This window comes from Chaetodon auriga, chromosome 8 (genome assembly GCF_051107435.1).
Source record: "Chaetodon auriga isolate fChaAug3 chromosome 8, fChaAug3.hap1, whole genome shotgun sequence".
NCBI lineage: Eukaryota > Metazoa > Chordata > Actinopteri > Chaetodontiformes > Chaetodontidae > Chaetodon > Chaetodon auriga.
The window spans coordinates 20,646,332-20,659,316 of record NC_135081.1 but is presented as its reverse complement, the minus strand read 5'-3'; the positions used below and the strand labels follow the sequence as shown (position 1 = coordinate 20,659,316).

Below are 12,985 nucleotides of genomic sequence, written 5' to 3'. Positions count from 1 at the left end.
GACGAACACAGACTGAAACGCTGCTGTCAAAGAGTGAAAAGTGCAAAAACAAACCACCCCCACGCAAAAACACCATGAACTCCACCATTCTCAACATGCAATGAGGCAACTAATTCCCTACAAATCAGGGGCCAAAGGAATCCAGACCCGGATGCAGTCCGGATCCAGGTCAGGATTTTTAAATGACCTTAAAACACAGAAACAGGAGCAATAGTTCAAATGGACACATTACCTCTAAAGGGGGAGTTAAGGGAGGACAAGTTGAGAGGAAAAAAAAAATCTTCCAAACCAACCTGAAACGCAGCACTTCAGCACTGGGGAGCATATAACACCACCCGGAAAACGCGTCTTCTTCAAGTTTGGCCAGGGTAGAAAAGAAAAAGAAAGAAACCCCCCCCCCCCCAAAACAACTCCTCTCCCGTTACCTCTCTCTACGTGTGCATGACAGCGAGCGGTTCTTTAAGAAGAAGAAAAAAAAAATCAGTGTTTAAAAAGACGCTTTCTCCTGCTCCTCTTCGCGGAGGTCTGACAGGCGGTGCGAAAAAACAACAGCCCGGGTCTGCGGGAGAGACGGCGAGGTCGAGATGGACCGCGATGGGCGAACATTGGTAAGCGGTAATGTGTCTGTGTGTGTGTGTGTGTCTGTGTGTGTGTGTGTGGTGTCCGCGTAGCCCTAACGGTAGCTAATTCCGTCCAACAGGAGGGCAAAAAAAAAAAAAAAAAAAAAAAAACGCCAACCGAAGCCGTTAGGACCGGCGACGTTTAGCACAAAGTGAGCGGTTAGCCGCGTCCGTCGCTTACAAGTGAAGGCGACTTCTGCTTTAGTTCGCACCACAACATCCAAATCGCTGTATCGGCGGACGGGCAGCGGTACGGCTCAGTTAGCCGTCGCCAGCACACAGCACAGCACCTCGGACACAGTTGTAACGATAACAACCGCCGCCGAGACCCAACGAACCCCTCGCTGTGAGGGACCAACGTACACAAAAAAATAGCTTAACGTCGGTTTAGCTAGTATGCGTTACTGTCTGTGGATGTGACTGCCGGCAGAGACTGAGAGAGAGAAATAAGGATAACCGACAGTGAGAGCTGGCTACCGAGGCGATGTGGAGACGATACGCGGACAGCCGGAACAGGTTCGCGGAATAAAACAAGGAGAGGGGGGTCAAAAAGTGCGGTTTACTTTCCGATGTCGAGCGTCAATACGGCTCGCTGCGGACGCGCAGGAGAGCCGCCGGCGGTAGTGAGAGTAGGAGGTGTCCTGTTGGTTGGGGATTGGCGTCCGGACGGAGCTCCTCTTTCTTTCTATCTCCCTCTCTGTCTCTCCCCCTCTCACTCCGTCTCTCCCTCTCTGTCCCCATTAAATTATTAGTTGTATTGACTCATCACTCCCCCCCTCTCCTCTCCTCGCTGCCGCCGCTGCTTGTGCCTTCCCTTTCTCCTCCTCATTTCAAATGGCGTGTGGAGGGGGTAAAAAAAAAAAAAAAAAAATAGAAAAAAAGAGAAGATAGGAGGGGTGTGTGTGTGTGTGAAATGTGTGTGTGGGGCTGGAGAGTGTGTGAGGAGGAGAAAAATAATCCCCTTAAAAAAAAAAAAAACGTGATTCCTCCGCACCTCAGGCCGAAAGTCCTGGCGGAGACAAATAAAGTGGAGAAAGTGGACAGGGAGAGAAACACACACACACACACATAAACACACATGCATGTACGCGCTGTCACACACACACGCGCGCGCACACACACACGAGAGACGAACGGTGGTGCGATTTCCGGCTGTGCGCGCAGGAATTTTTAATCAGCTTGATTAGAGTGAGGCGGTCCTGCATTTATTACCGGCTACACACAGATGCTCGCGCGCGCACGCAACACACACACACACACACACACACACACACACACACACACACACACACACACACACACACACCAGATACCTTAATTTATGATGTGTTTTTAATTTACTTTTCCACAATGCATTTTATTTGACAAAATATTTCCCGTTCAGTGATGAGCAGCAGCTGAGGCGACTGTTTGACCTCCAGGCAGCTGCATCACTGAGAACATCCCTGGAAACTAAAGGAAACCCCAAAAAAATGCATGTTTTTGCACATACAGGCACAATTTAAGTTTATCTCAAGGCTGCTTCTCCTGTAAACTGATCAAAGTTTGTTATAAATTTACTTCTTATTGTTTTTCTCTGAATTAATATCAGAAATCACAAACCCTTTAAATCATCATGTTCACTCTTAGACGCTGACTATGACACAAAAAGTAAATATCTGTATATTTAAGCAGGTATTTATTCATCCTTTGAAGTACTGTCAATAATGCAAAGTCTGAATTTTTAATATTTCTGACTTTAAAAAGTAGGAAGGCTCTTTTCTACTGAAGGTGGAGAGCTACGTCCTGTGTTGCAGCTTGAGTGAGAGGATTTCCCAGTCTAATATTGAGTCATTGCACTTTAAATAAAATGAATTTATTCTTGCATGATATAATCTTAAAACAAAGGGGAAAAAATGTGTTTTCAACAGGGTGGTTTTTGTTTCCTCTTTTATTGATTCATAATTTAGGTCAGTTTGTGTTGATGTGTGCTAGAAACAATCTTCATAAACTACAAATAAAAAGGTGAATATTGGTGATCTGTCTCACAGATGCACATATATCCTTGTCAGTAAACAAGAAGGAAAGTTGGCAGACATTTCCCATCTCAACATTTAGCTTTTGCACTGTCATTATTCTGCTATTATCTCACAAAATTTACCTCCATAGCAGGGTATGTCAAACATGATTACACCAAAATATTAGACAAGCTAATCTCTGTTGATATTGTCAACAAAACCCTGAACTGTCAAAGTGGAGGAAGAACTGAGAGGAGGAATGTTTAGAGGCTGGAGAGGCGCGCAATCTCTGCAAACAATAGCAAGCTGGAAGGTTTTCTCAAGTTGATGTGAGAGCTATTGTTATTATTTTGTAATTATTTCATGAACCTTTCCCCGCTGGCGGGCTCTGTTGCTCTGGAGCAAACGGCAAAAATATCAGACAAGGTAATCTCTGTTGATATTGTCAATAAAGGCCTGATATGGTGTTTGTCCCCAACCTTAAGGTGGCCTAATAATAACCGCTTCACTTTGACTTTATGAGCAAAGGCCTGACTAATATCTGGTGAACACACACACACACACACACACACACACACACACACACACACACATACACACAGGCGTAGCAATGCTGTCTGCTGGTGTGAGGTGTAGATGTATTTAGCACCCATTTCTTTAGGTCCTGTGAAGAGGCAGAGAGGTGTGTGTGTGTGTGTGAGGCAAAGTTCAGACCACACGGCTTTTTACACACATGTGAAACATAATAATACTGATAGCACATGAGTAGTACACAGGATGAAAGCAGTCGAAGGTGAGACCGAAGAAGTATTCATTCATTTATCACCACTGCGAAGCAGATGGAACATTAAGCTTTTTTTTTTTTTTTTTTTTCGTTTTAGAGGTACAGAACAGGCAGGGTGGGTCAGTGTGATCCGACTCGTCAGGCCAAAATCCACATCAAACGAAAAATGAACGAGCATGTATGTCCACATTGCATAAGAACAAAAACAGGAAACCAAGAGAAAACAGGAAACGTGTGCACCTATTGCGACGACAGAGCCAGGGGTTGAGAGCCGACCGTGGAGGTCAGGCGCATGAGAAGTGCTACAGAAAGCTACCTGCTTACTATTAAATCTTTGCAGGGCTCATAAACCCCCGCCCCCCCCCCACCCACCACTGTGTGGGACCATAAATACAGTAATGGTACATCCTCTCACACAAAGCTGTTGTTTCATAAACAATGCAACACCGCAGACGTGAGCTCCTCAGCTTAGCTTGACAGGAACCACAGTCAGGTGACGGCGACAGTCGAGAAAACTCTACGGAGTCAACATGAAGAAAATCACTCAGATTGAGAGGAGGTGTATGCAGCTCAGGTTTAGGGGAAAGACGGCCGGACTCCGTTTATAGGAAGGCTGGAACAGATCACAGAACCAATCACGGAAGAAGTGATGGTGTGTAGTGTCACTGTGCAGTGCAGCTACACCTCCCATTCAACCCCTGGTTGTGAAACCAAATCATTGTTCCTCCCACCCATGTGAGGTCAAAAGTTTGCTCTTTTCAGAACACATTTGTGTCCAGAAAGGCTGCATTAGGAATTCACCGCAGAAGGCCAGCAGAGAGGCTTTTAACGGAAAAATACAATATGAAACTCACCTTTCGAACCTGCGATGGAACAATGTCTTGTAATATTGACACCTAGTTAGCAGGAGGTGTAAGTTTTGAGGGGGTGGCTGCACTTTAAAAGGGTCCCACGGCTGTGGTTTTTCAACAGGAAATGGAGGAGTCGTTGAGACTGTTAGTGTGAGACCCCGACATGCTCGAATTCATGAGCAGAGGCTGCTGCACAGATTCAGTGATCAATTCTTATCTTAACCATTCTCGGGGTTTCAGCGAGCTGCCAGCAGTGTGTACTAAACACAGCTGCGGTGTGCAGTGTGGTTAAATGGCTCTGCTATGTGTCTGAATAAAGGACCCAAACTGTGGCGTAATTACTATATTTTCAGAGATTCATTCCAACATGAGATATTATTCAGCTTCTGAAAAATGTGACAGAGATTTGCACAAAGTCACTGAAGACATGAAAGTAAAATTGACAAATGAATCATGTTGAAGTTGCTGTCTATCTTGAGCTCTTTGCGACATGATAGGTAGGAGGATGAAATTGTCCTGAAAATCTGCTTTTTTTTAAGTCAGTTTTAAATAATAAGCCGAGAATATCAGGCAATAATGGCTGCGCTGCTCTTCAGAGAGTGTTTGTTTTTTTTTCCAGAAAGCGCCTGCTGTGGAGGTTCACTGGTGTCACTGTGTAACATGACGTGCACAGACAGGCTGCAGCCCCCCCCCCCCCACCCCCAAACGCCCCAAACCTTCTCCTCAGCAGATCACTTCGACCTGCGCGGCTCGGCTGCACAGCATTCTGCATGTTGACATGTTTTCCACGTTGACATGTTTTACACGATGTCGCTGCAGCTCCCGTCTCTCTCTCTGCTTTTTTTCCCTCCCTTGGCCGCAGTTAGCAGTGTTCGGAAAACAGGAGCGACGGTGAAAGCGAGCCATTGTCGGCAAATGCTCTTTTCTATCTGGCATGACGCAAGCAGCCGCAGTCATTTCCACTGTGATTGTCGGGCACCATCAGAGAGCATCGATAACCCCTGCCAGGCCTTGGCACCGCCAACAGGTGCCGGCACTGCCAGCTAGGTTGGCACCGACGTGGCTGTGAAAACCCTCTGACATCCAGAAGGGCACAGATTTGCACTGAATGCACCACTGAATCAACACTGCTGATTATCAATTAACATATACCGTTTTGTATCACACAGAATAGAGGGAAAAAATGGGTTTTGAAATACAGAAAGCCTGTTTAAAAATACTAGCTGTGTGCTGTTATAATCACGCGCTGAATGCAGATTTAGCTCTGTTCAAGGTGGGTTTTTACAAGCCTGTGTGGCTTTGTGTCGGGGAGATACAGCACGTGGTGCGCCATGCATGTGCACAAGTGGAATTGTTCAGGCAAGATTTTGTGCCTGTTGGCTGCATTTGTAAAGAAAAAAATGAAATACACGAGAAACATGACAGACTGGATGCTAAACAGCAACAAAGACACCTCATTTAAATGTCAGGAGTCATAGTATTACACCGCAGATACATTTCACCTGCACGCTGCGCGTATTACCACAGGTACTGCGTGTTTTTACCATAACACAGTTATCAAAACTATCACATCTGGCCTGCTGCTTTTTAAACCACATGTTTATGTCTCAGGAGGAATTAAATATTATGTCTATGTCTTTAAAAAGACACTAATAATCAGCACACAAAGGGGGAAAATATGAATAAGAAAATGTATCAGTGTTGGCTCAGCATCAAGAAGCGTCTTTATTTACTGTGTCAGGCGAAGCCGGCGCCATCACTTACTGTACGTAGGTGTTGTGATGTCTTCATGCTCGCCACTTGTGTTGCTTCTAATGGGCATTAATACGATTATTTGGATTACTAATACAAATTAGTCTGCGCATCCAGTCTGGGCGAACACAAACAGCACAGGGGGAAGCGCTGTCACCGGTTTGACTTTGAGCTCTTTCTGCAAGTGTCTGCCACAATAAAAACACACACATAAACATAATGGTATTATTAGAGGCTGCAAAGCTTTTTAATAATCCGTCGGGGGAACGTGTCAAAACACGCCCGCATCAGTGTGGGTGCGCAGATGAAACCCAGCGAGACAAGATGTCACGTACAGTGAAAAATGAAAGCCAGGGTGGTGTACAGTGGATGCCGAGCAGACGCAACAAGCAGTTAAATGAGTAGCAAACATGAAATCAGTCTCTTGTCTAAACAACGGCACTGAATAGATGCAGAAGGAGATTATTTTATGTTAACAATTACTGGTTTCATTAATTTTATTCTGAATGAATTCACACAAAAGGGGAGGATTTTGACTTTTGGCACACAGAGGTTGTTCAGGGCCGTTGGCGTTTGGCCGGACATCATGCGGACGAATGGGTTTCAAAATGTGTTACAGTCTCCAAACTAAACCAACAGAAGCACAACTAAAAGAAAATACGAGCTTTTCTGCAGGAATAAACACTATAGAAAGTGTAAGAAAATTAGCATGGCGTGTCATCGCTTCGGCGACACAGGTCTCACTTTGTTCTTTGTCTTCTCAGAAACGCAGTCGTTTGTTTGAGTGACACTTTTTTTTTTTAAATGACTGATCTCTGCACAACTGTTGCACAAAAACACATCAGGGTTCACTTCTGAGCAGAGTTCAGGGTTTACACTTACATGTCAGTCGCTTCAGTCTGCTCACGCAAGGGTTGATTGCGTCTCTCTAATGTCTCACCTCAGGAATCATGAAAAATCTGTTGTTACAAGGGGTGAGCACAGATAGACCAAATATTCCATAATGAACACATCCTCCAAATCAGATTAGTTTCATGTTTTCCATTAGCCTCTCATACAGCCGGCGTGGCTTTCAATTACTTGTGAAATAAGGTGATTTCTACGTTTTCATATGTCCGCGCTTCGGTGTGGGAGGAGGGAGAAAAGAGAGAAAGAAAGAACAAGGGGGTTGTAATGAACTGAGAGTCGACTCCTAAGTGCTTAATTGTTTTATAATCACATGAAGCCGACAGAAATAGAAGCGGAGCGAGTGGTCTCCACCTCAGGTCTGCTGACACCGAGGCCGAACGCCAGTTGGCCTCGGTGTGTCTGAGTGTCGCCGTGGAAAGAAAGCAAACATCGGGACTGTTTTTTTTCTTCTTCCTCAGTGATGCTTCAAAGACAGCCGCTCCACACCAGCCCCTTGTTAAACACGTCTCAGCTCTCGACACCCACCCTTTACCTATGTGGCGTTCACTGTACACAACTCCCACGCAGACGCACGCTTGCAGACACATCCGCTCGGTGGCGCCGCGCCGAACGAGGCCTCAGCCCTCAGGGCCGCGGCCTGAACCCTGACCCGGCGGTGGGTGTCATCCGGTCGACAGCGGCCGTAATTACCTCCAAGCCAGGTCAGCTCGGGCCTGCTCGGCCCTCACAGGGATCTGTTTTAAAGATTCAAAACTGCAGCCTTTGCTGAGAGGACCCTCCGCCGCCTTGTTTATCACTCCCCTCCCTCACGCGGCCTCTTTGCCTTTATCGAATTATAAAACCAGTTAGTCATAGAACAATCAACGGGCCTCCGAGGCAGGGCCGATCCTGAAGAAATGACTTTTCTGTCACCGCTCGCCGGACTCCGGTCGTCACATGACCGACTAATTAAACTCTAATTTCTGCCTCGTGGATTGCAACAAATAAACAATTAATAGATTGAGAAAGACAGGAGTGTTTGTGTGCATGTGGGAGGGACAAAGCGAGGCTGAAGATGGCTTTGTGGCACCGAGAGGACCGGCTGAAGGGGTGAGAAAGGTTCCCACATCCTGCTGGGTTTCTCCTGAGCTGGGGGGGGGGATGCGGTGAAGGGCACCTCAAGGGGAGTTCTTGGGAGTGTTAAAGAAATGAAGGCAGGTGATGGGATGGTGTTACTGGCCTCAGTGTGCGAGAAGTGACGCGACGCTGGGATGAAAGAAGCGACAGGATACGAGCATGTGGGGAAAACGGCTCTTAATATCGAGGCTTAGGCAGAAGTATTGAATGAGAGGTGCAGACTTAAGGATGTGCGTCTTTATCTACATATTTTTCTTTGCATATTTAATCCCTTGTCAAAGGATGCATCATCCAGCCACTGATGAACAAAACAGTTGATAAGACAAGGGTGTGTGTGTGTGTGTGTGTGTGTGTGTGAGAGAGGGAGAGAGAGAGAGAGAGAGAGAATACAGTATCTGTTGAAATTGTTTCATTGGAGTATGTGGGTGGGTATTAACAACCTGATCTTAGCAGGATGCGCTTTCCTCTAAATCGCTGTCTTTTTTTCCTCTGAACAAAGGATTCAGAAGAACCTACACAGATTGGATAAAGACAAGCATCGGAATAAAAGACAATGAGGTTTTTTCCTCTGGAGAATTTAAAAAAATAAATAAATTAAAAAAACATACATTGAGACCTGTAATAATGTGATTTGAATCGTGGAAACTTACATGTATATGCTCTCTTAAATGATATTTGCCATGGTAGCATGAAGCATGCGAAATAACACGAACAACAAAAACAATCCAACACAGGAGGGATGTCATTTTGTAAAAGCGTGACAAAACCGACTTGACGGACTTTGGGGTTTTTTTATCTCCCGGCGAGGACACGCCAACCCGTTCGACAAACGCGGCTGATTGTCAGGACCCAAAAACAATGTGACGCTTTTATCGCTAAGCCAAGGAATCTGGATCAACAGTATGCAAAGCATATGCCAGAATAAATGCAGTCAAACATGCTGGGACAACATAACCCCCCGACTCCCCCTCCCCCCCTTTTTTTCTTTTTTATAAAGAACTTTCCAGATAATGACAAAATGAGCTGTAACTCCCCGAATCACACACTAAGCACTCACCCAGGGTGGTATGTCTGTAACCGTCGGGAGGGGGGGGCTCTCTTACATTTTTGAGCCCTGGAATGCAGCGGTCCCTATTAACACACCAACCTTTTCTTTTTCCAAACTAGTTGCAACATGCCATCAAAAAAGAGAAAAAAACACTGGGAATCATTGTTATCTTTCTCTTCTATTAGCAATCATAACAGAGCTATTTCATACAGAGGAGGGACGGGGGGGGAGGCGAAGGGGTGGAATCCCCAAAGAGCCACACATTAAAAAACGAGACAGGCCTCTTATTTACTGGCGACAGTCTAATAAATACATTTGCTGGCAGCTAAACAGGTATTTACTCTGCTCCCTACCGCAGGTATAATTTCACTGTTTGCTGAGCTGTTATTTTGCTACAGCGATAATTATCGAGGTGGTAAAGAAAGACGATTAATGGTTTTAGCCGAGATATCAGTCTCAGCAAAGTGAGGCACAGCCCAGCTCTAAACTCCCAGCAAATACTCAGCGGTAGAGGTTTTAATAATCTGCATCTTTTGCTCAGATCTGCTGCAGCTGCTGCAGACGTACAGAGGTTTCTTTTTCAGTGTGGCGGCGACACTTTTCCCTGCACATTTTTATTTTCTTGTAAGCGACAGAAGCGATGGTTCAGAGCCGATTTCAGTTCGAAATCAGTGTCGAAGCGTTCTTGATATCATGTCAGAGCAGGCTGCTCAGCAAAGACAGAGAGAAAGAAATCAGGAGCTGTGCTCTCCAGCGGGCAGACTAATTGGTCTCTCGGGGTCAGAGGACAAACTTTGTCGTCCTCTCTCGCTCTCATCTGACAACCTGCTCTTCAGCCTCTGTTTGCCCGATTGAGAGTTCAGCACACCAGCAAGCAGCCGCTGTGTTGCTGCTCATCTCATCTGGTCTACGCTGGAGGGGTGTGAGGTTTAACCTGTGATGCACAGACCTGCTCGCCCCCGCCTGTCCTACGTGCAACCTGAAGTGGCTGCAAAGGTGTCACTGGGCTTTAAACGGAAAAGACAAGAGATCCCTTACTGTCAACATCACGAGCTGATTTCCTGCTATCCCACTACGATAGTACAGTAAATGCAGTGTGCACTGGTTTCGATTAGCTGTAATGAAAACAAAACTAACCTGAGTCTGAGTACAGCAAGGTTAAACCTGCAAGTTAGAAGAAGAAAGGTGGAAACACTGAGGTGTTTTCCCAGATCTCTTCCTAATTGTAAATCACAGGGTTATTGTAAGAACTGTGAGCACGGCAGAACACATTCAAAGGAATTAATTACACACTAATAAGCTGCGACAGATGTCTAGGCTTTACTGCTGGATCTGTGTGACCTGGCAGTCATAACGCAGCGCCGCCGCTGCCGCCGCCACCGTCCTCACACTCTGATTCTAATCATCCTGCCAAACAAGTTTAAGTGGAGAAATTTTGCCAGGCAGATCGACACTCTGCCGAGGATTTGTGTGCAAGCATTTTTTTGTGCCACTTTCACAACCACAAGCTGATATATATATATAAAAAAGGGAGGGGGGGTGCAATGAAGGCTGAGAGCTGAGGAGTAAAACCGAGAAGTTTTGTTTCAACTGCCGTTGAGGCTTTCATTTATCTGAGGACTTTTTACAAGAAGTGACACATGGCAGCCTGAGACAGGAAAAGGGCTGTGTGTCATTGCTGTCTAAGGTAGTGACCAGATAAGCCACAGCACCTTGAACTGCCACAGATCTGCAAAGATAAAAGGAGAAAACTCACCGGTGCTGTGCCGTAACCTGTTTTTTCCCATGCAGAGGTGCCACGCTTGACCTCATAATCGCATGTGAGCAAAGCACACAGCCTGGCAACAACAGCAAGACAATAAACAGCCGGTGACACTGAAGGCTGAAGATGCCATCAGGAGAATTTCCCTCACGTTATCTGATCAAATTTCTGATTTAATGCAAACTTCTTCATCAGATTCTGTTGTGATTTTCTTTGCACTCCAGCTTTTTTTTTAGTGTATCGCAGCCAAATTAACAAATAATCTTCATGACAGATAACTCCTACAGTACAAACTGTATCTGAGAGGAGTGTTTGTGCCGATATCTGTGCACAATAATCACAAATTTGAGAGCGAAAGCCTCTGGCCATGCCGCTGTGTGAAGCGTCAGCTATTTTCTAAAGGAGCAGAGAGCGAAACCTTTAAAAACCTGGAAACCACAGAGCACCAGAGCCCACGCAGTTTTTAAGATGGCAATATGTCTTCTCATAACTGCTCTCTGTCTCTCACAAACACACACACTTGAACACATCTGGCTGTACCTGAGATTACTTTAGCAGCACGGTAACAAAAGCCACAAGGCAGACCAAGCAGCGCTACTACAACAGTTCTGTATCATCACATCTATCTGACGGCCTCACACCAAGTCAGGTAGACAGAAAGCAATAAATTCATTAACTGTTTGCTTCCCTGTGAGTCTGTCACACCTTTTTTTATTCCTTTTTTTTTACCTTGCTGGAATCAGTGCAGTGTGTTTTTGAGAGTTGCACAAAGTGTTTCATGCTACAACAATAAAAGTGTTGAAGCAAGTTGACACGTAATTAAATATTAAGTATGTGGAGAGAATAAATGAACTGGCTCTAACGGCCTAATAAAAAGTAGTAAAAGTAGATGGGCAGTTGGGCAGCAACAGCTTCAGCATTTCTATTCAGACATGTCAGCGCTTTGATAACAACTGCGGTTTGTCAACACACACTTCATCATAATGCGTCAAAATGAAAGTAAAGGTTTGAATTACTAACCACAGTCCTGACAAACAAGATGCAAAAATGTACTTTTTAAGGCTCATAAGGAGAGAGGAAATTAAGAACTCTAAAGCAAACTTTGTTCACCACTCAGAGATCCCAGGTTCCTGAAAGCATCAGGTCAGGAGCAGCGGTGGCAGCATCACTTCTGGCTCCTCTGCCGCGCGCTGAATAAGTTGTTTAATGAATTAGAGGAGATGGATGTACTTCAGCCCGCCAGTATCACGAGTGCTGTGCTTATTCGTGCAGAAATGACAGGCCTGTTTCTGTACATTTCAAATGAAGATGGCGAAAAAAAAGTTCTGAATGCGTGTTTTTATATTTGGTACAATTGAGCATGTCATCCATATTCTGTATTTTTTTTTTTTTTTTATGAAATATTAATTCCTAGCAGCCACTTTTTTTGTCTGTGTGGGTTTTAAGTGATTTAGAGAATAGGTCTGCAAATTGCTTTTAATTCATTTAGAAGCGAGTCATTCATCCTTCTAAAACCAATGCGATGCACTTTATTTTTATGAGCCATGCAGTAAAATAAATGTGACCTAAAATATATGCAGGTAAAAAAAAAGAGGTATGTGACAGAGTGACAGCAAAGGCAGATGGCTGAGGAGAAACAGTGCAGGCTGCGCTGTGGGACCGTACCTTTAAAGTCAGCAGTCGCCCGACCTCTTGTTTTCCATCAAAAGTTGAACAACCTCTTGTCACTGCTCCACGGCGAGAGATCCAAAAATAGGCAACTGCTCTGTGGGAGGAAAAAACTGCTTTAAAAAGTCAAAAGTCCTATGGTCGAGGAGGGGGGAGTCGTCTCGCAGAAACCGCACAGGCGGAGGCTGAAGTTGGGGAGCGCACACGGCGGATGGAGCGCAGAAATGTGAGCAACCGTGCGCTGCGGGCTGCGGGGGTGAAGTAGAGGAGAGGAGAGTAGCGGCATGTGAGGAGGGCTGCTTTGAGAGGGTGGCAGGTAAACGAACCGCCCCTCCCCGTTTCTGATGCTCAAATCGATGATTTGCCAGCTGTGGCGCAGCTTGTCTCATTGCCCCACTTTGGTTTTTACAGCCGCTCCTCTCCGACGCGCTTTTCTCCGGGGACGCAGAGAGAGAGAGCGAGAGAGAGAGAGAGAGAG

At 45.5% G+C, this 12,985-nt stretch overlaps 1 protein-coding gene across 7 annotated transcripts in view; it reads right to left on the bottom strand.

Moving 5' to 3' along the window:
• satb1b (SATB homeobox 1b) overlaps positions 1 to 12,643 on the bottom strand; it is a 60,136-nt gene extending 47,493 nt beyond the window's left edge. For 6 of the 7 annotated variants that reach the window (XM_076736437.1, XM_076736439.1, XM_076736441.1 and 3 more), the window contains exon 1: positions 294 to 706. The gene's annotated coding sequence lies outside the window, so the exon portion shown is untranslated. Of the gene's footprint in view, positions 1 to 293; positions 707 to 12,504 lie in introns of those variants that run through there. The other variant, XM_076736438.1, reaches the window with a different exon arrangement.
• Positions 12,644 to 12,985: the final 342 nt, after the last annotated feature.